Source organism: Passer domesticus, chromosome Z (assembly GCF_036417665.1).
Source record: "Passer domesticus isolate bPasDom1 chromosome Z, bPasDom1.hap1, whole genome shotgun sequence".
Lineage (NCBI taxonomy): Eukaryota > Metazoa > Chordata > Aves > Passeriformes > Passeridae > Passer > Passer domesticus.
The window spans coordinates 73,554,804-73,581,208 of record NC_087512.1 but is presented as its reverse complement, the minus strand read 5'-3'; the positions used below and the strand labels follow the sequence as shown (position 1 = coordinate 73,581,208).

The window sequence follows — 26,405 nt, the reverse complement described above, 5'->3', positions numbered from 1 at the left end:
TTTCTCTATTAAAACTAATATTCTTTGCTGCGCCAGTGACACTCACTGCTTCAATAGGAGGGATTTATTTTTGTTTGTTTGTTTGCTTTTTTTTTTTTTTTGTTGTTGGTTTTTTTTTTTTTTTTTTTTTTGTAACCAAGCAGTGCAGTAAATAATTTCTTTTCAGGGATGAAGAGAGAGTATATTATCTGCCAGTAAAGCAAAGACCCTGGAAGATGGACAAAGAAGATCAATAAAACAGAGAATCTCTCAACAAATTTAACAAATCTCAGAAAAAAGCAATATGCCTTTTCCTTTCCCTAGCAAATCTCTGACTGGGATGCTTCCATCCTGCTCAACTACTGGCTACCAGTTTAATAATTCTTCCAGGAAAATGACATATTTACTTTTAAACAACCTTTTTCTCACTTTAAAACAATCTATTGTCTATGTGGCAATAACCAATCTTCTTTTCTATTAGTTATAGAAAGTAAGAAGGACAAAGGCTGGATGATGGCTCCCCTCTAGGGAAGGGTAAATTCAAGGTTTTGCAACAGTACTGCAGTGACTCAGGACCATCCAGTTTATTTCAAAAATAAAAATAGAAAACTTGAAAAATGAATTCTTTTCAGCTTCTTAGTAAGTTGACAGATTTGAGTCAAAAACAATTTTATCTTCTATCACGCAACAGTTTAGCTCCCAAAACTTACTCTATACAAGGGTATCTTAAGAGCAGAAGGGAACCTGAAATTTTGTCTAAGCTTTGAGCAAATAAGTGTAAAGGTAAGTCTGACTTTGTGAAGCTAGAGGACAAAGCATAACTCAATTTTTTTTTTATATGGAAACAATGTGTTTTTTCCACTCATGAGAAGAATACTGTGTTTCTGTGGGGTTTTGATTTGAAATTCTGGACTTGTTTTAGCTTTTAGAATTTTTCCTAATACTGTTTTTAGTCAGAAATATATGGCAAAAAGAAGAAAAGTTGGCACAGAAATACTGGATTATTAAAAAAAAAAAAAGCATGAATAAAACAACAGAGATGCTCCAGTTTATTATTTTTTTTCTAAAGAACTGGTAAGCAATATTTAATTTTGAAGGATAATAGTTATTACTAAATCTGTGTTTGTCTGGCTCATGTTCTTCCAGATACATGTTCCGCCAGATTATGGCTAGTTAGGGACAAATCAGCCCAGGATTATGCATGGCAAATTGAACCTTGCTTAGCTAACACCAGCTGCTAATTGTGCCTTTCACAAAATCACAGAATGCAATTGGGAGTGATGAACTAGGTAGGCCACAGTGAGTCATCTGGTCTAGCCTTCCTGCTCTGCTCAAGCAGGGTCATCCAAGAGCACATGACATAAGGATTGTGTCCAGATGGTTTCTAAATACCCCCAGTGAGGGACAGTCCACAAACTCTCCAGTGTGTTCAGGTGGAAATTCCTGTGCATTATTTCCGCCCATTAGTCTTTTTCTATTGCTTGGCATCATCAAGAAGAGCTTGGCTCTATCCTCTTGATGTCCTCCTTTCAAATACTTACAGGCATAATTGATCAGGTCCCTTCTTGGTCGTCTTTTCTCAAGACTGAAAAGCTCCAGCTCCCTCAGCCTCTTCTCATAAGAGACACACCAGTCCCCTAAGCATCTTTATGGCCCTCCAGAGGCCTCATTCCAAGAGTTTCATATCTTGTATTGATGAGACCAGAACACAAAACTCCAAATGCAGCCCCACCAGGGCTGAGAAAAGCAGCAGGATCACTTCCCTCCACCTGCTGGTAATGTTTTTTCTAGTGTACCCAGGATGCCACTGGCATTCCTGGCTCCAAGGACACACTGGTGTCTTATATTCAGCTTGTAGTCCACCAGGACCCCCAGGTCCCTCTCTGAAAAGCTGCTTTCCAGCAGGTCACCCCCAGCCTGTGCTTGTGCCTGGTGTTCCTCCCCAGGTAGAGGACCTTGTATGAGCCTTTGTTGAATTTCAGACAGCTTTTCTCTGCCCATCTCCGCAACCTGTTGAGGTCCTTCTGAAGGGCTGCAGTGCCCTTTGGGTTATCAGCCACTCCTCCCAGCTTTGGGTCATCAGTGAGCTTGCTGAGCAGTCTGCCCTCCACCCAAATCATTGATGGATAGGGCAAACAACACTGGCCCCAGTATGGAATCTTGGTAAGCAATACCAGTGACAGACTTCCAACTTGTGACCCTCACTCAGCCAGTTCTCATTGTCTACTCATCCAGTCCCCACCTCCTGAGTTTGCCTATGAGGATGCTGGAAGACACAGTTTCAAAAGCCCAGCTGAAGTCAAGGTAGACAATATCCACAGCTTTCCCTGCATCTATCCTGGCTGTTTTTTTCAACATAGGAGGCAATCAGGTCAGTTAAGTATGATTTATCTTTATCGAATCCATGTTGACTACTGACCACCTTCTTGCCATCTGTGTGGATAAAAATGGCCTCCAGAATGAGGCACTCCATCACCTTTACAGGGATTGAGGTGAGGATGTCAGACCAGTAGTGCCTTAGGTCCTGTTTTTGAAGGTTGGGGTGACATTTGTTTTCTTCCAGTCCTCAGGCATCTCTCCTGGTCAAAAATGACCTTTCAAAGATGTTTGTGAGTGGCCATTAATACGGTATCCACCAACCGTCTCAGTCTTTCTGCTTGTCTTTATAGAGGGGCAGGCTGTAGTTCACACAGACATCCCTCCTCATCTTTGGAGGCACAAACACTGCTGTTAGTCACATTTGCATCTGTTTTCAGTCTGGTCCCTCCAGAAGGACTATGTAGGCAAGACTAGTCAGTAATGGCTTCTACTCATCTTGACCTTTAGAGGGTGGTGATGAAAAGATTCTTCATGTTGTCAGGTTTCCTAGTTATTTGTGTCTCATCTGGTACCAATTTAAAATATTCAAGTGCCTCATTTCTCTTCTGTCCCTGATTGAGGAATTTGTATTATGTGCAACACCAACAGAAAAAGGTCATCTGCTCAGACACAGAATTTTATAATGGTTTGTAAACAAACCTAAGACTAAACATCTTTTGTTTGATTGTTGCATTCAGGAAAAAAATGATGCTAATATTTATATTCTGATTGTACATCAGAAGTTGAGGGACGTGTGGTGTGGCGCAATATTGTGTGTATGTGTGTTTGTACACACAGGTGTGTGTGTTTGTGTGCGGGTGTGTGTATATAGGAAGAGAATTCAGTGTTAAAAGCAATACAACATGAAGGAGGTACTTGCAAAATACATAATACAAAAGGAGAAGACATATTTTAGCCATGGTAGATGGAAGGATTTTACTTTTTAAGTAGCACTTGCAATGCAAAGCAATGTAATTGGTGTATCAGTTATGGGATGAATGATAGTGTACTTCAGTCCTGGGAAAAAGAAATCCTTGCATTTGTTCCTTTTCACAGGTATTTACAAGGGAGTGGGGACAAGGGGATGGAGTTGGATATGAAGAACATATAGGTCAACAGTCCCCACAAATGGAAATGGCTTGGGGTTTGGCTGAAAACCCATTAAAAACAATTTATTTTCCAGAGATATAGTCTCTATAAAATATTAATTAATGTTTTTTATTGATTGAAGAAAAAAATTCTCATGGTTATGGGAACTAGAGAGAAATTTATTCTCTAAATTAGTCCTAAAAAGAGATTCAAGTTCTTCCAGTGCTTTTAGGATGCATTTCAGTGGGCGTCTGAGACTTTAAGCTAAGAAGTGTTTTATGTACAACAAAGTTTCCTATTTGATAAACTCTGTAATAAATAGACAAAAGAAGTGTTTAAGACCCACAAACATGTCAGTGTATCTCTCTTTTGTGTTATGCCCTGAGGACAGAACCATGGTCTTTTGAAGAGTAGTATTTTATACAGCATGAGATTTCTGTTCAATGAGGTTTGAAGTTTTTATTGTTGTATGCTTTGTGAAGTTTTTTTATACTTGTGGAAAGGCCACTTATGGTCATGTAGTACTGCTGTGCACAACTTCCAAGGGACTGCATCAGACTATGCTGGTTGAAACCACCAGATACTGGCAGCACAGGACTATCTTCTGCATTTAAACCCTCCTGTCCACCACATAATCCTTCTCCCAGTCTCTGGGATGCGAAAGACAGGAAAAATTACATGCAGAAATTAAACTGATGGATCCTGAGATTTTGAGCAGCAGCAAAACAAAATAACTAAAATATTTAGCTGTCTTGTGTGAATAACATGGCAATATTTTTGTACATAGCTCTAGTTTTAGAGCTATTAGGTTTCCTTAGCATCTGTTACTGGAGATTTTTGGAGTACTCCAGGATGCAAAGCCCACAGGCAGATGAACTGCTTGGGTATACACAGGTTATCATGTGCGGTAGTTTGCAAGATTTCTGTACGGTGCAGTCAGTGCCATGTGGAGAGGAGAAACCTCTGTGACTTGTGAAGCTGCTCCAGAGAAGAGAAATAACTTAATATGAGTTACCTTTCATAATAATTATAAATTTCAGATACTCCTAAGCTTTGATCCTGACTCAGATACCAGGCCTTCTTGCACATTTCTCTCAAAATGTGTCCACTTCCATCTCTCCAATGGCATAAAAACCCTTGCTGGATTCAGGCAGAGGGAAGACAAACTAGCTGATATTCTTGAATTAGTTTCTGAAGCATTATGATTTCAGAAGAGATATCTTTTATAATTGCTGAGTATTCAGTGCATGTCCACATTGTTACAGCAACAGGATTATTTGTTTAAAAAGCAAACTAGGGGTAGAAGTAGTTTAACAGGTCTGTCCAGCAGGAAATTAATCAAATCCCAATAAATTGTGCAATAACAGAAGTGCTAGAATTCATCAATTTTCTGGTGGATTTTTGTGCTGTAAAACACATCATGCTACTTACTGAAAGAAAATAGAGGTGCATGACTTCAGTGAGCATCTGTGTATGTCTCACTAGCAGAAGATATACCAGTGCACTGTCTACTCCCTAAAGTAACAGGAGATTATTTTAGTTAGTACAGTTCATTTCTTATTGAGCACAATAATTAATAAAGTACCTAGGTTAATATAACAACTCTCAACATCTGTTCCCTAAACTCTACAGAGTAGTAAAACATGAATTACACAAAAGTTAAGTATTATCATCAATATCTGCAGTTCCCTACACTTTTGATACAAAAAGACATCAGCCAGAGAATAATTAGAAATGCAAATAGAAAACATAAAGGATACTCTGGCAGATGAGTAATACAGGATAAATCCTCAATGAGATTCTGCTCTGGAGTCTGATTTACTCTGATTTAGGACAAATAATGGCAAAAGGTGAGAAAAGAAAGGGAAAGAAAGTAAAGAAAGATAATGAAAATAAATTCATAGTCCTAAAATCCCCTTTTCTGAAAAAAAAAAAAAAAGTACAATGTTTGTTTTAAATTACTCACTGGCTTGCCTCCAAATTTCCAAATGGATTTCCTTTCTATAGTAATGTGAATCAGGTTTTTTTCTTGAAAATATTATTTCATAAATTACTACTCAAATTGATATCTGAAAAACAATGGGAAATCTGTCAGCAATCAGCTGAGATTTTACTTTTTTTTTCCCTTTGGAAAAAGGTGGCTCCTTAGGCTATAGGTCTTCTAGAAATTCATTTATTGTGACTGCAACAAATGTCATTGGAGACAATAAAATAAATATATTTGTATACATATGTAAAGGATACTAAACATGTAGGCTTATGAGTGTACAAATCTACTGCCAAAACATAAAATTGAAATCATAGCTACTGTATTAAATGGAAGACAAAAATATTATTTGGAATTGAACTTGTTTGACTGTGTATTTGGTCTTATTGAGGTGCTTGTGAATTCTATTTGTTGATATGGTCACTGTCAAATGCATGTTCAGAATCAGCAGGACACATGGATTTTTTTGGATTTTGTTTACTTTGCTTGGTCTTCTTTTTGCTTTATCATTTTCCTGCAGTGTGATCATTTCTTCTGTAACTGGTCACCACAGCTCCCATACATATCTCATACATTGGGAGCCTATCTTATACTGCTGACAATTTAGCTGTAGTGAAAAAGCATAATGTATCTTAAAAATATGGTTTGGAATAATTTATTTGTCTAATTTGATCTCTGTTTGGAGGCAGAAGCTGATAAAATGCTCACAGAGAAAGTACAGTTTGCTTGAGAGGTAGCTAATTGTTGCCACATTTCTCTTCACAGAGAAAAACAAGGCACGAGTCTTCCCAAGGAGTTCTGAGATTCACATTCTCTGAACCTCAGAGAAAGCAAAAACAATGCTTATCTCATTTGCTGTCCCTGTGTTTGTGCAAAAGTAGAATGCAATGTGGAGATTGTTTATCCACAGTGATGTTTTGTTTCCTTGGCCTATCAGGGCTAAGAGTGTGTGTATGTTGGTACTTTTGGCTGACAGTCACAAGATGAGTGCAGATGAGTGCAGTTGTGAGCAGAGTGAGTGCTTGGAAGATTCAGTTTAGATGTAAGGTAATATAGTATAATAAATTAATTAGCCTTCTGATATTTATGGAGTTGGATGCCTCCTCATCATTCTTTCCCCCTCATCAGGGGTGAAAATATCATTGATAGTTAATAAATAGATCCTCCCTTAGCAGAGAAATGTTTGATACAAGCTGTCCTATGCTGACAGCCAGAAGTTGCTTTGTTATTTTTATAATTTGTATTGACCTTTCTTTTAGATTCGTTTCCTGAACACACATGGTATACTTTGAAAACATTGGTCTTCCATTGGAAGGAAACAGCTCAAAATGTTTAGGAAAAGTCTACAGAAATAATGGGATTGTAATGGGAATAAACACAGGAGCTGCATGACAGTTTTGCAAAATTATGGTATTTCTGTTTTTTTCTTTGTATTCAGGATGTACTTTTAAACTATTTTCTTTCTACGTGAGCAAATCACATTTCATAAAAAGAGAATGCACTCAAAGACAGAGTTAAAAGTGATCAAAGATACTGTGCTATTATAATGAATAGTGACATAATAGTGTTATTTCAGTATGGGTGCCTCACTCCAAGATCTTGTCAGTTGTAAGAGAGCTAACTTTTTCACCTCTACAGTGATTAAAAGAGAAAAAAAAATCCATCATGTTAAAGTTGTCCAAGGTATCTCTATTTTGTTCACATCAGTCATACAACAACGAACAGTATTCTGTATTTGGATTAATATATTGCCCCAATGTGTGTGATGGCATCATACTGAGAGTTTATCTGTATGTGTGCTGAGGTTTGTTGCATTAGTGCAACCTGTTGTATGCAGGTTGATTTTGCTTTGCTTTGTTGAGTCAGGTTTGCAAATCAGAGTGTTTGAGAAGTTCTTTCGGGTGCCCCATGTTGTGAGCTTTACTGACAAGAATATATCATGAAACAGCTGTTCTGGAGAATAGCCATTAGACTTCCCCTGTATTTGGAAAGAAAGAGATACTTTTCATGAGCACAAACGCCAATATAAAGAGGGAAAATGACACCAAAATTCCAACACCTGAAATGTCTCTTTTTCAGATGTTAAAAGGATATGCTACCCCCAGAGAAACTAAAGAATTTCATAGCTACTGTGGAGGCAGTGCATATAAATATACTTCAAAGGAGAGAATCCCATATAGCTCTATGATTTCTCATGTATTATTAATACTCAGGTCTGGATATTATTTAATCATACTGTGAATTTGAACTACTAAAAATACTTTTGATTTTAATATTATGCAGGCTTGCAAAGGCATTGCACTGTTCAAAACAAGCTTTTCTTATGTCAGCTCCTTGACAAAGTTCTGTTCAGGATTTTACTGCTGGTTAAAAAAATTATGGAAATTATAACTTTTTACCTATGAAAGCACTGTTGGATTTATTTGGATCAAGACTGTGACCCCCTCATGCCAATTTCTATTAAAAAAACCCTACATAATATTCTAAAATTTCTCTTTTGAAAACAATTATACAAATAACTTAAAAATGAATAGTAAGAAGTAGACCTTTATTTGGAGATGTCCTGTTCTGAATGGACTTTGAATAATATCTCCTGAAGGTACTAATGATGTTGTTTCTTACTACAAAAAAATCTTCACAATACAAGACATGTAGAGTATCTGGTGATGAAGGAGTTTAAGTTATAGTAATTGATTATCAATTTTCAATTAATATGTTCCCCCCCCCCCCCCCCCCCCCCATTTTTAATAATAAAATTAGTTGGGATTGAAGCCTTACTTGGGAAGAAAAGGACAAAGTGGCGCCAGTTTTTGTATTCCTTAAAGCTGAAAGGCATGGCAGCACACAAACAGCATAGTAAAAAGAAAGGTGCTGCAAGCCTAAAACTTCAGTTCAGGGACGGTCTTCCCTCTTCATGAAGATGTGGCTTTCTAGCACTGATTTTTTTTTCTTTCTTTGTACTGCAGTATTAAGATGAAGACCTAGAAGACACACAGTTGCTAGGGGCAACTCATTGCTGCAATGTTTATAGCAGACCTTGCAAAATTAATCCCTATTTCAGAGTAATGTCTTTAAATGTCAAGGGCACTTTGATATGGATGTATAGTCTTAAGTACATAAGAATATAATAAAATCGTGTGGACTTTTCTTTCTTTATTTTTCCTTCAAATCTCTATCATATCTGGCTGAGTCAGAGATAATTTTCTTCATAGCAACCTGTATGGTGCTGTGGTTTGGGTTTGTGACTGAAACACTGTTCGTAACAAAATGATGTATTTGTTATTGGTGAATTGTGCACGCACAGCTTTGAGACATTGTTTTTCCACGCTCTCCACCCACAAACAAATCTCCATCCACAACAAATAGGCTGGAAAGATACTGGAGGTTGGTGGGGAATGCAACTGAGGCAGCTGACCCCAGCTCATGACAGGAATACTCCCTGTCATATGGTGTCATAAGATATATGTTAAAAGTAAGAAGGAGAGTATATATTTTTTTCAATAGCTTTTTTATACATTTTTTTATTGAGACTGTTTTATTTTCTTTAAACCTGTAAAATTTAACTTTTGCTCTGCACCAGAAAATTTTTTTCTCCATCATAAAAGGTCAGATAGAGAGATTAATAACTTAATACCTGATTATAATACTGTTTTGGACCTGACTAGCAAAGAATTATTTTTCTTCATAACAGAATTTTGTTTATAACATAGGATTTATTTTTTCATAACCTGCTATTTTATTTATTTTATATTGAATGACTAACTTTCCTTTTCCTTAATTTACTGAGTATGGAGGGAAACATGACTGAGTGGTTTTGGGGTGCTCAGATGCCCACTGGGATTTATCCACAATAACTGAAATACTATATAGGAGAAATAATATGGGACAGCTTTAACTTAAACACAAAACTGACATTTATGAAAATGAGTGACTGGTTGTTCAAACAAAACTTTTCACAAAAAACAATCAAACAGAAGTATGGAAAAGTAAATAATTTCTTATATTCTACATATTATTTGAGTCAGGCTAACAGAAGTAATGGACCCATTTTAATAGCTTTGTAGAAAAATATTTTTACAGAAGTTAAAAATCAATTTAAAATAGAAAAAGAAACAGACTGTCCAAATTAAATACTTTGTCTATTTCCCACTGTAGAAAGGGTTGTTAGTAAGTGTTCTTTTCAACTTCTGAAAACTGGCTATTAAGCTATAGGTGTACAATGTTTACATAACTTTTTAATCTTTTAATTTGAGAATTGCAGATCCTTAAGAGTCTTGAAATATTTCAGAAATGCATCTGTTCGTTGATAAATCTGCATGCTTGATATTATACTGTTCTGCATTACTCATCTATGAAATCCAGATTTTTTTTTCTCTGGCATCTTCATTGTTGCTGTACGTATTAGAAATCCATCCAGATTTAAAATAACTACTTGCCACCAGGAAGCATGCTACTAGGTGGCAGGATGATAGGTAATGTTTTTTAGGAAAACTGTTGGGTTAGGTTAATTTTTTTCTAGGAACTGCCATTTATATTAATGTTTTTAGGAAAACTCATTGTCTTGATCTTTAATACTGTTAAATTATCATTTCTGACAATGTGGATGATATAAAAACCTTATGAGTGTGATGTTCAGTTGGACATTACAAGCATGCCAGCACAGGCTGATAAAGCTGATGTTCAGGCTCACAGTAGGCAAAGTAACTTGAGTAAACATTTATAGACAGACTTCTCAAATGCCAGACAGATTTTATAATCCAATATATACAGACCTATTCAGGTCAGACAGTTTTCTCAGTTTGGGAGACAAACACTTGGGCTACAGAATCAAGATTTTTAAAGAACAGCTGTTTCAAATCCTTCTTATCTAAGACAACATGTTGACTGAAAAAGTGAATTGAGCTGTATGAATGGAAGGGTCTGGCTCAAATTCCCTCAAGGATCTGTGGAAACACAGAAATGACTAGGAATATTGGTATATTTTTTCAGTGGCTCCCATATTGCTTCTTCAGTATTTTCCTATCATTTTGTCACCTAGAAGAAGGAGTTTCTTCCTGGAGAAGAAGCAAATTGTAAGCCTCAGAAACTCACTGAAGATGGGAAATGTTCTGAGACCATTGAAAAGCTAGAATCTTCTGTGGCATTCTTTGAAAATGATTCCTTCGCCCAGGATTTTCCCCTGGGAAGCTGAAAGGCAGTGAGAGGCCTCAGAAAAAAGAAAAAAACTATTTTTGTCTCATTTGCTTCTCCAGTGTTGTGCTGGTGTAGAATGTGTTTGGAGATTGTTTACCCAAAGGTGATTGCCTGATTGGACTCCCCTGTGACTTGTTTTGACTCATTGGCCAATCAGTGTCAAACTGTGTCGGGACTCTGGAAAGGGTCACCAGTTTTCATTATTATTTTTTAGCATTCAGTAAGTATCCTTTCTGTATTCTCTAGTGTAGTATAGTATAGTATTCTTTAATATAATACAGTATAATAAAGTAATAAATTAGCCTTCTGATAAGATGGAGTCTTCCTCATCATTCCTCCCTGCCACAGGGGTCATCTGCATTTACAATACTCTTCCCTTATGGAAAGCCCATTTCACAAATGATTTTGACAATACTTTTCTGCAAAATGATTACCTTTTCCTTTCATTAAGTTTTGTTATATTTTCTTCTTCTTCTTGATGCCGTGGGCTAACTTTGGTTTCAAGGCTTAGATCTTGCTTACATACACAGCTGTTTGGCCCCATAGATACAAAAACACCTTACTAATTCTTTGGTCAGTTTTGTTTCTTCTTGCTCTGTGGAATGCAATTCTAATTTCAGAGAATACTCCTTATGTGTTCAGGCATATTAGTTGCACGGGGGAGTTAGATTTTCTCTAATTATTTCCCTTTTTCCCTCTGTGATATGCTCAGATTTTCTGATTTAAAGGAATATTTTCTACTCTTTGCCTCTCAAAGCACTTTTTTTCCCCAAGTCCATTTAAGAGAAATAAAGTACGTAATTCAACAAAATTCTGAAATATTTCCTTTCAAAACCAGAATGATGAAAGAAAAATACATTTTTGAACACTATCCAAAATCTACAACAAAACCAATTCCTATGCACTCACCTTCTTCCTTTATTGCTGTGAAATTAATAATTTGCATTAAATTGAATTTTGTCTATCTTTAGGTTTAATTATGAAAGGTATTGTCCATCCTTATTTGTGAAGAAAAGGGCAAAGTGAATGAATTTTTTTGCTCCAAATTTTGTAGATTATCTTAAGCTTTTTCTGAGATTTTTCCTTTTGATCTTCCATTTGTGACAAGATAACAATTAAAATACTCAGAGATATATACCTTTTACATGCAGAAACACAGCATTGCTGTACTAAAGCTTGGAGTAAACAGCAGAAGTTTTTTTCCTGATTCATTTATGCTGCTAAAACCTCAAAGAGCATTTTGCTTTGAAATAAGGATATGTGTTATATATCTTCAGAACTGTGTCCCAGATAATCTTACTCATGAATAACTGCTACCAGTGGAGAAAACAAAAGTAAGGTTGTTTCAATTGTTGTGAGAAAAAAGATTCATGTAGGTAAGCAAACAAAAGCACAAAAGTTGAAAATTGCTGCAAGATATCAGACTGGATTTGATAAAACATTGCTTACTCCCTAGGACACAGTCACAATGACTTTAGAAGTGATTCCTTATTATTCACCAAAAACCAGTACTTAAAACATTTACCTCGCCTTAATCTTTGAGTGCATTCAAGAGTCAGGCAGCACATGCAATTATCTTTTTTTAACAAATGACTACTTGGTCTTTGGAACATCTATTTATATTTTCAATTTTCCTTACTCTTTGTGTTCAACCAGAGTTGTAGTTGCTGTCCTTCTAATTGCATTGCAGTGGTTTTCTATAACATACTTAGTCATACATGTCTTATTTTGAAACTACAAAGCTATTAATATTGAGTATTTGTGAGAACCAAGTTGAGGAACTGGAGCATGCATGGTTAAAGATGGTATTAAATAAATGTATGTTGCTGAGAGAAAATAAGATAAACATGCAAATATCAGAAATTTTAGCTCCTCTATAAAATAAAAAGTCATATTCTGTAAGAGGGAAGAAATTGTCTTCAGAAGTCTTATATTAGTGACAAAAAGTAGGTGGATAAGTGATATAGCAAAGAAGTGAAATATGAAAGAATATTAAAGAACATAGATTATTTGCACACTTTTAAATCCCACAGTATTCATGGTCATACTAGTACATTACTGGGAAATTTAAGTTCTAGAGTGATACTAAAGATGACTACAAATGTGAGTACTACTTATTCTAGTAGTACTTATTCTTCATTGAAATGTTGACCAGGCATTGGAACAGACTGCCCAAGGAAGTGGTGGAGTCACCATCCCTACAAGTGTTAAAAAGAAATGCACGGATGTGGGATCTGCGATGTGCTTCAGTGGTAAATATGGACATACTAGGTTAATATTTGGATTCAATCTTAGAGGCTTTCCAACTTAATGGTTCTATGATTCTGTGATAACCCTTTGAGGTCAGCCCTCCCTGGTGTGTCCCCTCCCAACAGCTTGTGCACCCTCAGTCTCCTCACTGGTGGGGTGAGTGAGAAGAAAAGGCCTTGGCCCTGTGTAATCCTGGCTCAGCAATAATGAAACCATCCTGTGTTATCAACAGTGTTTCCAGCACAAATCAAACCCCTAGATCCATGCTAGCTACTGTGAAGAAAATTAGTTTTATCTCAGTCAAAACCAATACATTCTCCACCCTGATTCTATACCACTTACTTGTATCTGATGCAGCATGCACATCCAGAGCCACAGATATTTTGAGGTGTGCCTTCTTCAGCATGGACTTACCAGAGACCCAGACCATTTCAAAGCTATATCTGCTGCCACACAGACACAATCATGGCCACAAATACTTTGAGGTGTAGCTGCTCTAGTATGGACTTTTCCACAGCCACAGATGTTTCAGGGCATCCTGCTCTGCTGTGGGCTCACTCACTGGTCACAGTCCCTTCAGCTGAAACTGACACTGGAATTGCAGCCTGTTCAGTACAGCAGCTCAGGCACAGCAGCGATGCCCTGGCCACCTGCCAGCCCAGGCACATTGCTGTGGCTGTTTTCAGAACGTTCCCAGGCACAGGAGAGGAAGGTGATCAGCAGCACAGCACTGCAGTGAGTGGAAAAGGTAAAAAGCAGCTGCTAACAAGCTCGAGAGTGCCGTGTACAGTCAGGCAAGTGACCTCCATGGAAAGCACAGGAGCTTTCTGATTTACTGCTAAACAGAAATAACAAAGTCAACCTAGCACACCTCAACCTAACCTATCATTATCTTGAAGCTGTAAGCCTCACACTGGGTGCAAAAAATTATTGTTCTCAGCAAAAATACAAAACACAGCACCATAATAGGCATTAGACATGAGTTTGGTTTTGAACATTCATATGGGACTCTGAAAACTTCATGAACAAAGAAAAAATAGACCAGTTCATTTTTGCCTACATGGTTTTGATAATCTCTTTATCCTACTATTACTTTTTTGGCATCCAGAGACAGTTATTTTTCTCTCTACTCCTTTGTCTCTATAGATTTTACCTCTTGGAAGTACTGTCTTTTACACAGTTTCTTTCACATATACTTTCTTTAATAAGGTTCTGGCACTAATAGTCTGTGTTCCTCTGAGTACCTTTTATCAGTGTCTGAGTATATTTTATCAGTATCTATTCTTAATACCTCCTATTCCATATATGCAGAGGAACAGAGGGAAGATTGTTAACCATCATTCACCTTGTCTATTAATCAGAATGTACTCAAGAAAGTTATACAGGACACACAGGTCACAGAGATCACACAGGTGTTGGCTATAGAACTTTTCACCACTTGCACAAAATTGATAACCACGTGTAGACCAATATTTAACATCTCAGTCCTTTTTAGCATTTGATTTGCAGTATGTATCAGGATTATGATGTTTGGCTTCTCTGGTACAGGGCATAAGAAACCATGGAAATGCAGCAATCACCGAGTGCCTTTAGGATACATACTTGCCACCCAGCTTGAGAATGCCAAGCCACTGGAAACTTTTGGCTTTTGTGTTTAATGTCCAATTTTGTCTCTTAGTACTGCTCAGAAACATGTATTTATGCTGTTGTTTTAATGACTTCTTCATGGAAGTTGGAATGTTACCACAACAGTTTTTGTTCCTGTCCATCTCTTTATTCCTGACAAGAACACCAATAGTCACTAAATATTTTTGTTTGCAGCCTGCAAACAAAACAGCTTGGCTTTTCTCTTTCCAAAGGCCTTGGTATATAGACTGTAATAGAGAGTGTTTCTGGGATTATTTCTAAGAACTTACTGCTTTATTTGGGACAACAAGCTCTGGGCTCAAACTAAGTGTTCCTTCCTTTTTTGAGTGCCTGTTTCTCTCCTGTTGTATCAGGTCTTTATATCTCCTTATGCTTTTCATCTGAAAAAGATCTTCAATCTATTTAAATATTCCATTCTTATAGATATTGGTTGCAATGAATTCCTTGCTTTGCTCTTAGCCTGGAGTTCGGACCATAACCTAAAGTTATGACCATAAAGATAGAACTATAACTTAAACATGACTTAAAGTTTGTAAAGTCATTTTTACTAACAGAAAATCATTACAGCTTACAAGACAACTTGTAAAGCAGACCATCAGAAAGATATCTTGGGGTCCCTTGTTGTCTTTCCAGATATTTATTGCTTAGCTACAAAATTTTAGTAACTGTACAGAGTCAGGTCATCTCAGTTCCATTTGCTTCCACTAATGGAGGCACTGGACTTCATTACCCTCTCTGTCTTCCTGTGTTATAGCACTGAATCAGTACCTTATTTTTTGAACACTAACATCCCAAGGAGCAAGGATTCAAACAGACATAAAAAGATGAAGAGAAAAAGAAAACATTGACTTTATTTTGTTCAAACTGAATAGTACCTGATTTTCTGTCTTTGGAGAACATGTGGTTTTGGTCTGGAAGCACAGTGCCAAGTTGTCAATCTTCAAATGTCAGGGAGTACATTATAAACATCTTCCAGCAGACAAAAACATTTTACTTAATAGAGAAATTCTCTCATTATGGAAAATTGTGCCCATATGCAAAACCTTGTTGCTTGTCTTTCTTCTGTACTTTTCAGCTCCTATCTGTATCTTTCAGATCCATTACTTTTGCTATATTTAACTGCCATGTTCAGTTATGAACTATAAAACAAATAGCACTTGTTGAAGATAAGTTCCCCTCACACAGGGAATGCTATCTGGACACATATACATATTTATTTCTGTAAAAAATTCCTAATTTTAAAAGCTGAGTAGGGTGTGGGGGGAATTGTTGTTTTGTTTTGGTCTTGGGGTGCTTTTTTTTTAATTTTTTTTTTTAATTTGGTTTGTCTGGTGTTTTTGTTTGGTTGCTTAAAACAATTTATGGAGTTTCTTCCTCCCAGAAGTCTTCTAAATTGTAACGGTTCTATGGATCTATAGATTCCATTCTATAATTCTTTTCTCCTGCTTGCTTTCTTTTCTTTCTTTCCCTGCTTGCTGAACTTACATCCTGCAAATGAATTAGTATAGTACAATGTATGTAGCATGTTTACTTACACTGCTGTTTTGCTACAGGCCCATGTAAAATTTGTTCTCTACAATTACCTGAAAGAAAGTTGTAGGAAGGATGAGAGGACATAGCTTCAAGCTATGCTGGGGTGAATTTCAGTTTGGTCATCTCAAGGAACTTCTTTACAGAGAGGGTTGTTAAACATTTGAATGCTCAGGATGGTGGTGGAGAACTATCCCTGGAGGTGTTCAAGAAATGACTGGATGTGGCACTTAATGCCATGGTCTAATGGACAAGGTCAGAGATTGAACCTGATGATCTCAGAGGCCTCTTCCAACCTGTATGATTCTGTGATTATGTGATTCTGTGATCTTGAAAGGCTCTAAAGCCCAGTTAAAAATAAGAACCACCCTCCCCCCAGAGATACTGAAAAAAAAAACCACCAAAAAAAACCCCAGAGATACTGAAATACTCATCAATCTGGCTCAGTAAAAAGAAGAGATTGTTTACTCTGCTGAAAAATTTTGTGGGTACTTCAGAAAACAGAAGGAATGTTCTTAAACTGCAAGAACCAAATGTATCTCTGAAATATGAACAATACTTTCACTCTGCAAAGGTTGTTCTTTTTGCCATTCACCACTGAATGGAAACTTGTAAAGTCTTTTACTAAAGCAGTATTAATTAGAGTCCAAAAGAATGTGTAAAAATGTCAGATGTCAAAGCAGAAATATTAGCAAAACTGCTAAATTCATGAACTGAGGTAAGAATCACTCTCAGCATAAAATATTGTGTGTTTAACTTACTGACAGAAATTGCAGAAACAGGTTTATTTTTTTTTAAGATCTGCCTTGGAGAACTGATTTTGCTAATGAAGGCTGGCAGTCTTTTCATAAGTCCCAAGAGCAAAAACGTGTATAATTATTACTGAGTTTTTAAAGATTTTTGGATGTATTTTTCTAAAAAGAGCTGCTGCTGACAGTGAAGTGAAATTAAAACACCTGCAGGTAATGTAGAACACAGGCAAAGTCAAGCCCTAGCTAAACATAAACATGCTGAACACCAAAGGACCTTGGTGCTTAATATGCTTAATATATAATATTGGCACTAAACTTTTTTATAAGGATATGTAAATACTTTGCCATTCCCATTTATGATGATAATGATTTCTTAAATGGACATTCTCAGTAGTCTCCATGCAAGATTTCTGTATGCATTTGTCCCACTTATCTTTCCACTAAATTTAGCTGTCTGACTTGCAGAGGGATAAAAATATCCAGGGTTGCCACCATTCACACAGATGACATCACACATAAAAATAGGAAAAGTAGGAATGAGGCCCAGAATTATGCTTTCTTCAGAAAAGCTCTGCTGTTTCAAAATGATTGCTAAGTTAGGGTTGGCCTCTCAGAGCCATATTCAGAAGCCCCTATATGAGTTTATTCCACCTATAAATCTGTTTCTATCAAAAAGGATGCCTATACATGTAAATCTTTATAAAGTCTAAATTTGAGATGTATCTTTACAAATTAGAATTAGTAGAGGAACACTAAACCCCAGAATTTTTCATAGACTTCTTCATAGATTTTACATGATTGTACATTGAGGTTAATAGAAGCATATCTAGCTAATGGTATTTTGTGCTTGACCTTCGTCAAATACCTTGTAAGGACCTGAAATACAAATTCTGTCTGTGAATGTTCAGAGAATTAGAACACAACTGTTCACAGAATGGCTGAGATTGTAGGCAGTATTGGTCATTGCACTGTCCAAGCAGGGTCACTGTTATCATGCTGTCCAGGATTGTCCTCAGACACCTTTTGTTACTCCTCCCAGCTTTGTGTCATCAAGTGAACTTGCTAAGGAGGCATCTGCTCTCCACCCAAGTCATTGATGGATAAATTAAACAATGCTGGGCCCAGTATTTAAACTAAGGAGGCATCACCAGTGACAGGTCTCCATCTAGATTCTTGCACCACTTCTGACTTGTGCCACTGATCACCACCCTCTAATGACCCACAATTCAGTAATTTCTCAATCCACCTCACTCTCCATTCATCCAGCCTGCATTTCCTGACCTGGCATATAAGGATATCATGGTTGAAAGCCTTGGTGAAATCCAGGAAGACAACATCGACTGATCTCCTCTTGTAAATGTAGTCAGCTGTCCCTTCCTAGAACACAAGCAGATTGTTCAAACATGATTTCCGTCATTTTTTTAAAGGTTGTTAACACTTGCAACAAGCTGCTTAGGTAGATGGTGGAGTCAACGTCCCTGGAGGTGTTCAAGAAGCAACTAGGTGTGGCACTCAGTGCTATGGTCTATGCAATAAGGTGGTAATCAGTCAAAGTTTGGGCTTGATGACCTTGGAGATCTTTTCCAGCCTTAGTGATTCTGTGATTTTTTTGGTGAATCCATGCTGAATATTCCTGATAATCTTGTCTACATGCTTAGAGATGACTTCCAGGATATGCCATTGCATCACCTTTCCAAGAACAAATGTGAACTGATAGTCTCTAACTCCCTGTGCCATACTTCTGTCTCTTTTTAAAGACTGGGATGACATTTACATTTTTTTCCAATCCTCAGGCATCTCTCCTGATGGTCATGACCTTCCAGAGATGATTAATAGCCTAGAAATGGTGTCATAGTGCTGGAACAGTCTTCTCAGGGAAGTGGTTGCAGTACCAAGCATGGCAAATTTAATGAAGCACTTAGACAATGCTCTCAGGGATATGGTGTGATGTTTGTAGTGGTCCTGTGCAGGGCCACAAGCTGGAATTCTATGATCCTTTTGGTCTTTTCCATGTTAGGATACTCTATGACTCTATATTTGTCAGTTCACTTAGCACTCCCATCAGGGCCCATGGTCTTGTTGATATGAAGTTTAACTAAACAGTCTCTAGCTCAATCTGCCTCATCAAGGGAAAGTCTTCCTTTCTCCAGACCTTTTCCCTGGTTTTCTGGGTCATTTAAAAGCTGACTCAGTCAGCTGGTCTGGCTCAGTCTGATCTGGTGCCTGGAATTGTTTCTTGCCAAGGGCAGGATTTCTCATTTCCCTTTGTTGAAAGTCAAAAGGTTACTGTCAGCCTATTTCTCCAGCCTGTTGCAGTCCCTTTGAATGACAATATTCTATCAATACTCTCCTCAACTCTATCAGCAACTCCTCTCACTTTGTATGAGTCAACTTGCTGAGGGTGGGCTTTGACTCACCTCACAAAGATGCATGCAGAGATTCGACAGTACTGGCCTCAGTATCCTCCTCTGGGATACACTAGTGACTAACTACCAGCAGGACTTCATGGCTTTGATCATTACCCTTGGAGCCCAACAGCTGCATCTAGTTTAGAAGGCACCTCCCTGTCCACTAATCTATCCCATATATCCTAGACTTTTAAGAGAGCTAAAATAAAGAGGAATTGTAGGAGTAATTTTTTTTTTCAACTGTGGATCAACTTTAAGACTCTTTCCAACTAAAACCTATTTTTATCAAGAGTTTAGAAACCAGAATTTCTATTAAAATATTAATATATTAAAAAATACATAAATGAGACTTTAGAAGCCCTTTCTCCAGGCATTCTGAGGGTTTGTGTTTCTTTACTAGGGCTCTTCTATGTAATGAACAATTTTTCAAGCCCTGTATCTGAGTCTTGACATTTGTCTCTTTGGCAGAATGTATTATATACTTCCAGTGCAACCAACAGACACTGAATAAAGTGTTTTCCAGCAATCACTGCCGTTTCCTAACCCAGTTGTATTACATAACTTATATGATAAAGCATTAATAGTTCTTACAATGGAGCTTGAAATATGAGTCTTATATTTATAGGCATGTTATGGGAGATCTGTATATAATTTAACATTGTCTAATGTACTTAAGTCCTTTGTATATTTTGGAGAATGCATTGTTAATCTATTTGGAGGGAAATGAAAATTCTCCTCATTACCATGCATTTTATGGGACTATTACTATTTTTTTCTTGAAAGAATAATGTGATAATTTTTCTGTGGTATTATTTAGTCTATTGTACTAAGTGTAGGCAAGCTTTTGTGTTCTAAAATTTAGATGTACAATTATTTTTCTCTCAAGTATTTACTGTATTGAGACTGATTTGCTCATACTAATTTTCTCCTGCTCAAACACTTATTTCTGAGCAGAGCAATATGACCTTGTCAGTTCAGAAGAACAGTGTTCAGTTTAGAATCTTTTAGAGCTTATTGGCTCTGAAATTGAATTATATATTGTACATGAGAGTGTTCTCACATACATTACAGAAGAAAAATTGAGAACAACAGAGATGCTTTTTATTTAAACTCTGAATTTGCCAATATATGTCTGTCGTTATGGTGATCAGTAATGCTTCCACGTGGAGCTTTACTTCAGGTCTTATTTCCCATTTTTTCTAATAAAGATAGATCTAAAGTTATGGGAGGAAATAATTTAGGATTACATATTAAACAAAACAAAACCAACAAAACACACAAAAAAAATCTTCCCTTATAGGTTGTTAATATAGAAAGAATATACTGGGAAGCTTAACTGAGATGTTCCAGTGGGAAGGTAAATTTGAAAGTCAGAAAAGCAATATGGATCTTCAATATACTGATAAATTTTAAAACAGATATGTCATACAGGGTCATTTGATTGAAATTATTATGTGCTTGAAACTGACAATTGAGATTATTTTTTTAAAAAATCTTTTAAACACTCCACTTCTGTTGTACAATTCTTTCACTGCAGAAAATGCAGGTTTGCTCAGGTTAAGAAAAGAGAGGATGGGCAGCTTATATAACTCTGTCCTGAGGTCTGGTGCAAATGTTTGGAATAGCATTGTGTATGTAGAAAGGGACAGTTTTCCTGGATTTCCTTAATGTAAAAACTAGATGTTAGCATCTATTTAAAATGTTCTCTGCTGAAGAAGTGTAAAAAATAGCTTTTGACCTATTGCACACTTTTGCCCATCTGTGTTGCCTGCAATTTTCACAAATTTCATAAATTTGTGTCCATAAAACGAGGTCTAAATGATTTTATCTTACAAGTTTGATTTGTCAGTTTTCTTGGTCATATTCAAAATTGTATGGCAAAAGTTTAGTTTTTTTGTTTTGTTGCATATACTGGAAATGCCAAATTTTTTCTGGCATTGATAACCTTGAAGTTGTATGGTATAGTGATGAGAAGTAATTTGCTATAGTATATTAAAATGTATATATTTTTGCTTCACAGTATATTTAGTGTTGACCCATAGTATTTTTAAGGATGTAGCCTAGAACTTCAGGAAATAGCTGGAAAAGTGTCCACTACCATGGATATTGGATTGAGCACTCGTTTGAAATGCAGCAAGTATACAGGTCGTTCTATTCTGGAATGTATATATCTGCTGCATATTTTGTTGCAGAAATAAATCAATGCTCATTTAATACTTGCTCCAAATTCTACCAAAGTTAATACAGCAATGATATTATCTTCAGTATTCTTTAACTGGGAACCTGGAGCACCAAACTGACCACAGAACTACACAGGGTGACTGTGAATCTACTGTAGACTGGGGCCTTGTTTTAGATGCTAAAAAAATCAATTTTTTTTTAATGAAGTAGTAATTTCAGGCTTTAAGGAGCTAATGCAAAGAGCAGCTCAGTAACTACGGACTTTACTTTTGAAGCGATTTGCTAAAATGAGTATTTTATCTTTCCAAAGACAGTGTCTCGTCCCACAAATGAATGCTCTTAAGTGGCAGTTCTTCCATTTACTGGTTTTCTTACCCTTGTTTTCTAGAAGATGTCTTGTAATCGCTTTGTGAGCCTGAACCTAGGTCTATTGGATCAGTGATTATCTCGTAGACAGGGAGTCAGTTTCATTTTCAGTGCAATTAGTGAATGACACCAAGAATACATGTAGTTTCCACCTACATCAAAAAAGATCAGGCAACACCACACTTGATCAGTTTTAGCCTTTCTTTGCCTCTGGCTCTGTGGAACTAAGGGGTGTAATGGACCATGAAAGAAAGGATATGACACACCAGAAAATGACAAGATTTACACTATTTCCTGTGTCCTGCCTCCTGGCAAATGTCTATCAGAATAAGTGAGTATGTGTACCTCTTGCTAGTCTGTAAAATATTCACTTGCTAAGGTTTAAAAGTCTGTAAATCAGTATAGGCTGTCCTAACTAACTTGGAGGTAAGAAAAAGCTCCTATTTAAACAATAATATATCAACCAGATCTAAGGCCTGTAGTGACTATGCAGTTTCAAGATTTCAAGTTTCAGGTAGAAGTTCACTATCATCTGCCCACCTGGCTCAAGACAATATATGAGCAATATATGAACCTACACACAAACATGTATACAAACACACAAAAATAAAAAGGTGTATTTAAATTTCAAAATTAAAATCACAATTCTCTCTTTCATAAAAGTGCAGATAGATTAACAGTATTGTGAAATTTAATTATCTCTTTTCCAGTTGAAACATAAAAGATGATGACACAGGCTCTAGTTATGTTGTTTTGCCATAGCACTTCAAATATCCTGAAAGCTTATTTGGAAGGAAATGTTCATTAGTACACTATAGATTTGCACTGAGTCTGTGTGATTAGGATGAATAATCTAGCTATTAAACATATTAAAAGTAAAAACCTAAAACTGTGACTGCTATGAAAGCTGTCTTTCTACAAATGTCTCTCTTAAATCAGTTCCCTATGGAAGACAGCATCTATCATAAAAAGAATTATTTTTCTTCAGAAAGTCCCTTTGTAATTTCTTCTAAACTCATATGCTATGTGAACATTTTATACAGGTGTAAGGATTTGTTTTCACATATTTATTCTGTCATTTTCACTCTTTGCACACTGTAGGCACATACTTTAAAGCATGTTTTTCTCCATATCCTTCTGATACTGTGCCAATTCATCTCAGAAACATCAATGTTCCTTAGGAAAATGTGAGTAAGTGGAAAATCAAGAAAGCCTAGAAGATTCTGGTGTCAGTATGCTACAAGTTTAGAATGTACCATCCTTGTAGCAGTTCTTCTTTCACTGTTCTTATGTATCTCCCAATCCTGGCAGCCTGAAATACAATTTCATTGCAATATGTGTGTTTAAAGTGATAGTAGAAAGATGGACTAGGGAAGCATGTGCTTTATCTACTTGATTCCACAGAGAAAACAACTTACATGACTAAACCTACATCTTAAAGTAGGGATGTCATAGGTGAAGGGGAAAACTAAGTATGAAGATTTCTGTTTGCTATAATTCAAGAGTTCATTAGTTTAATTTTAAATTAAATAAAATTTATTTTAAGTGTGTCAGGGAGTATCATTATTCTTTGGGGATCATGCTATACAGAGGACATGTAACCAGTGACTCCATAAATCTCTGACCAACTCATTATCCTATCATATAACAGCTGCTCTCAGTGTTAGGATAAGTCGATATCCTGAAACAGGGAGGATGCTGTCACAAACAGTCATATTTGCAGGAGCAAGATGAAGCATAGCAAAGTTTACTCCTGCAGCACCTCTAAAAGCTGGGAAAAAAATGTTCATTATCAATAGCCCTTTTGTTGATTCTCTAAAGGGGAAATGCTGTCGAGAGAGGCTCAACTCCAAAAATATGAATTTTTGATATCAAAGATGGAGCTTTATTTCTGTTAGGCAGGTAGCGTAAAAAAATGTTTCAGGATGAGTAGCCCTTGCTCTTGTAGAAGTTCCCAGACATCTACTGGGAGCTTAATACAGCAGAAAAGAGGTAGTTCAGTAGGTTCTTAGAGTGTATGGAGGACATCTTTCTGTTGCAGCTGGTGAGTGAGCCCACCAGGGGAGGGACTATGTTAGATTTGTTTGCAAATGGATGGACTGGTGGGACTGGTGGGAAATGTGGTGATTGGAGGGCACTTGGGACACAGTGACCATGAAATTATAGCGTTCACAATATTTTATGAAATAAGGAGGAACATCAATAAGACTCTTATACTGGACTTCTGGAGGACAGACTTCAGCCCATTTAGAAGACTTGTTCAGAGAGTTCCTTGGGAAACAGCCCTTAAAAACAAAGGAGTCCAGGAAAGGTGGGTGTGCTTCAAAACAGAGATCTTGAGGGCACAGGAAAAGACTGTCCCTGACAGTCTGCCAAATGGACTGCCAAAAGATGAGTCAGTGAGGCAAAGGCCCAGCCTGGATGGGCAAGGAGGTTTTGAAGGAACTTAGGAATAAAAAGAGGAGGTATCATCTTGGGAAGAAGGGTTAGGTCTCTCAGGAAGTATTTATGGGGGTTGCTGGGGTATGTAGGAAAAAAATTAGGGAGGCCAAAGCTTACTTCAAACTTAATTTGGCAACTTTTGTAAAGGATAATGAAAAATGTTTTTACATATATTTTAATGGCGAAAGGAAGGGTAAGACCAATGTTTTTTCTCTACTGGTTGCAAGAGCGAACTTAGTAACTGCAGATGAGGAGAGGGTGGAAATGCCTTCTTTGCCTCAGTCTTTAGTGGGAAGATGGCTTGTCCTCAGGACAACTGTCCTCCTGGGCTGGTAGATGGTGTCAGGGAGCAGAATGGTCCCCCTGTTATCCAGGAGGAGACTTTCAGAGAACTGCTGAGCCACTGGATGTTCAAAAATCCATGGGCCCAGATGGGATCCATCCCAGGGTGATGAAGGAGCTGGCAGATGAACTTGCAAAGCCACTCCCCATCATTTACCAGTAGTCCTGGCTCACTGGTGAGGTTCCAGATGACTGGAACCATTGTGACATCCATCCACAAAAAGGGTGAGGAAGGAGGATCCTGGTAATTATAGGTCAGTTAGACTGACCTCAGTACCTGGTAAGGTAATGGAACAGTTTATATTGAGTGTCATCACACAGCACCTACAGGATGGCCAGGGTATCAGACCCAGCTAGCATGGGTTTAGGAGGGGTAGGTCATGTTTGGCCAACCTGATCTCCATTTACAACCAGGTGACAGGCTGAGTGGATATGGGAAAGGCTGTAAATGTTGTCTATTTGGACTTTACTGGACTATCAAGGCCTTTGACATGGTCTCCTGTAATAAATAAAGTCAGCTTTTGTAGGTGGGGTTATAAATTGTTAATTAATGTAATAAGGTGTTATACTTAATTAATGTAATAAGTTATGGAGTAATAAGCTATGAAGTTAAATGTGCTGTAATAGGAATGTGTGCCCACTGCAGGGGGGTGGTGAGATCTGGGTGAGGGAATTTTCTAGAAAACTACCTCATGAGATCATGACATTAATATGAAATGCAATTGGAAGACTAACCAGCTAATGAAGCCTCAGAACTTTAGAGTGGTTGGCCAGAGACGCACCATCTTATGGAGCAACCAACAACCAAGAAAAGGAGCAATCAACAGGTGGATTGGGAGTGCACCAATACTGTTGCTTTAAGAGACTTTAAAATCCCTGGGTGCTGAGCACCTGGGTCTTTCTGCAGAACTGGTCCAAAGAAATATCCTGTGTAGCACACAGTGTTGTCAGTTTGTAACTCTGACTTTCAGAGTAGGCCCCAGACTTACCCTGGGGTCTCATCTTCGGTTGTCTTGACTTTCAATAAACAGGCCCAAGCCTTTTAAAGGATCTTGGCTTCATTTTGCCTGTTCATGTCTCCCACAGCACACTCCTGGAAAACTGTCAGCCCTCAGCTTGGACAGGAGCAGTCTTTTCTGGGTTAGGAACTGGCTGGATGGCCAGGCCCAGAGTGGTGGTGAACGGTGCTGCATCCAGCTGGGGCCAGGCACCAGAGGTGTCCCTCAGGGGTCTGTGCTGGGGCCAGTTCTGTTCAATACTTTTATTGGCGACATGGATGAGGGTATTGAGTCTTTCATTAGTACATTTGCAGATGACACTAAGCTGGAAGTGTGTGTTGATCTGCTGGAAGGTAGGAGGGCTCTGAAAAGGGACCTGGAATGGTTGGATGGAGGGGCAGAATCCAGTGGGATGAAGTTTAGTAAGTCCAAGTGCAGAGTCATGCATTTTGGCTACAATAACACCCTGCACCACCACAGGCTGGGGACGGTGTGTGTGGACAGTGCCCAGGTGGAAAAGGTCCTGGGGGTGCTGATGACATCCGGCTGAACATGAGCCAGCAGTGTGCCCAGGGGGCAATGGCTCCTGGCCTGGATCAGGAATAGTGTGGCCAGCAGGAGCAGGGTGGTCATTCTTCCCCTGTCCTTGGCACTGTTGAGGCCACACCTAGAGTGCTGTGTCCAGTTCTGGACCCCTCAGTTGGGAAGGACGTTGAGATGCTGAGGGATACAAGCCCTGTGAGGAATGACTGAGGGACCTGGGCTTGTTTAGCCTGGAAAAAAGGAGGCTCAGGGGTGACCTTATCACTCTATACAACTTCCTGAAAGGTGCTTGTGTCAGGTGGGGGTTGGTCTCTTTTTCCAGGCAGCAACTGACAGAATG

General features: G+C 37.7%; 1 long non-coding RNA gene across 1 annotated transcript in view; it reads right to left on the bottom strand.

Annotated features, from left to right (window-relative positions):
- Positions 1–25,739, bottom strand: part of LOC135290560 (uncharacterized) — a 43,733-nt gene extending 17,994 nt beyond the window's left edge. Inside the window, exons 1-4 of the long non-coding RNA XR_010353325.1 lie at positions 25,514–25,739; positions 18,067–18,162; positions 5,393–5,495; positions 4,858–4,941 (exon numbers count right to left, since the gene is read on the bottom strand). This is a non-coding gene — a long non-coding RNA (uncharacterized LOC135290560). The remainder of the gene's footprint in view (positions 1–4,857; positions 4,942–5,392; positions 5,496–18,066; positions 18,163–25,513) is intronic.
- Positions 25,740–26,405: the final 666 nt, after the last annotated feature.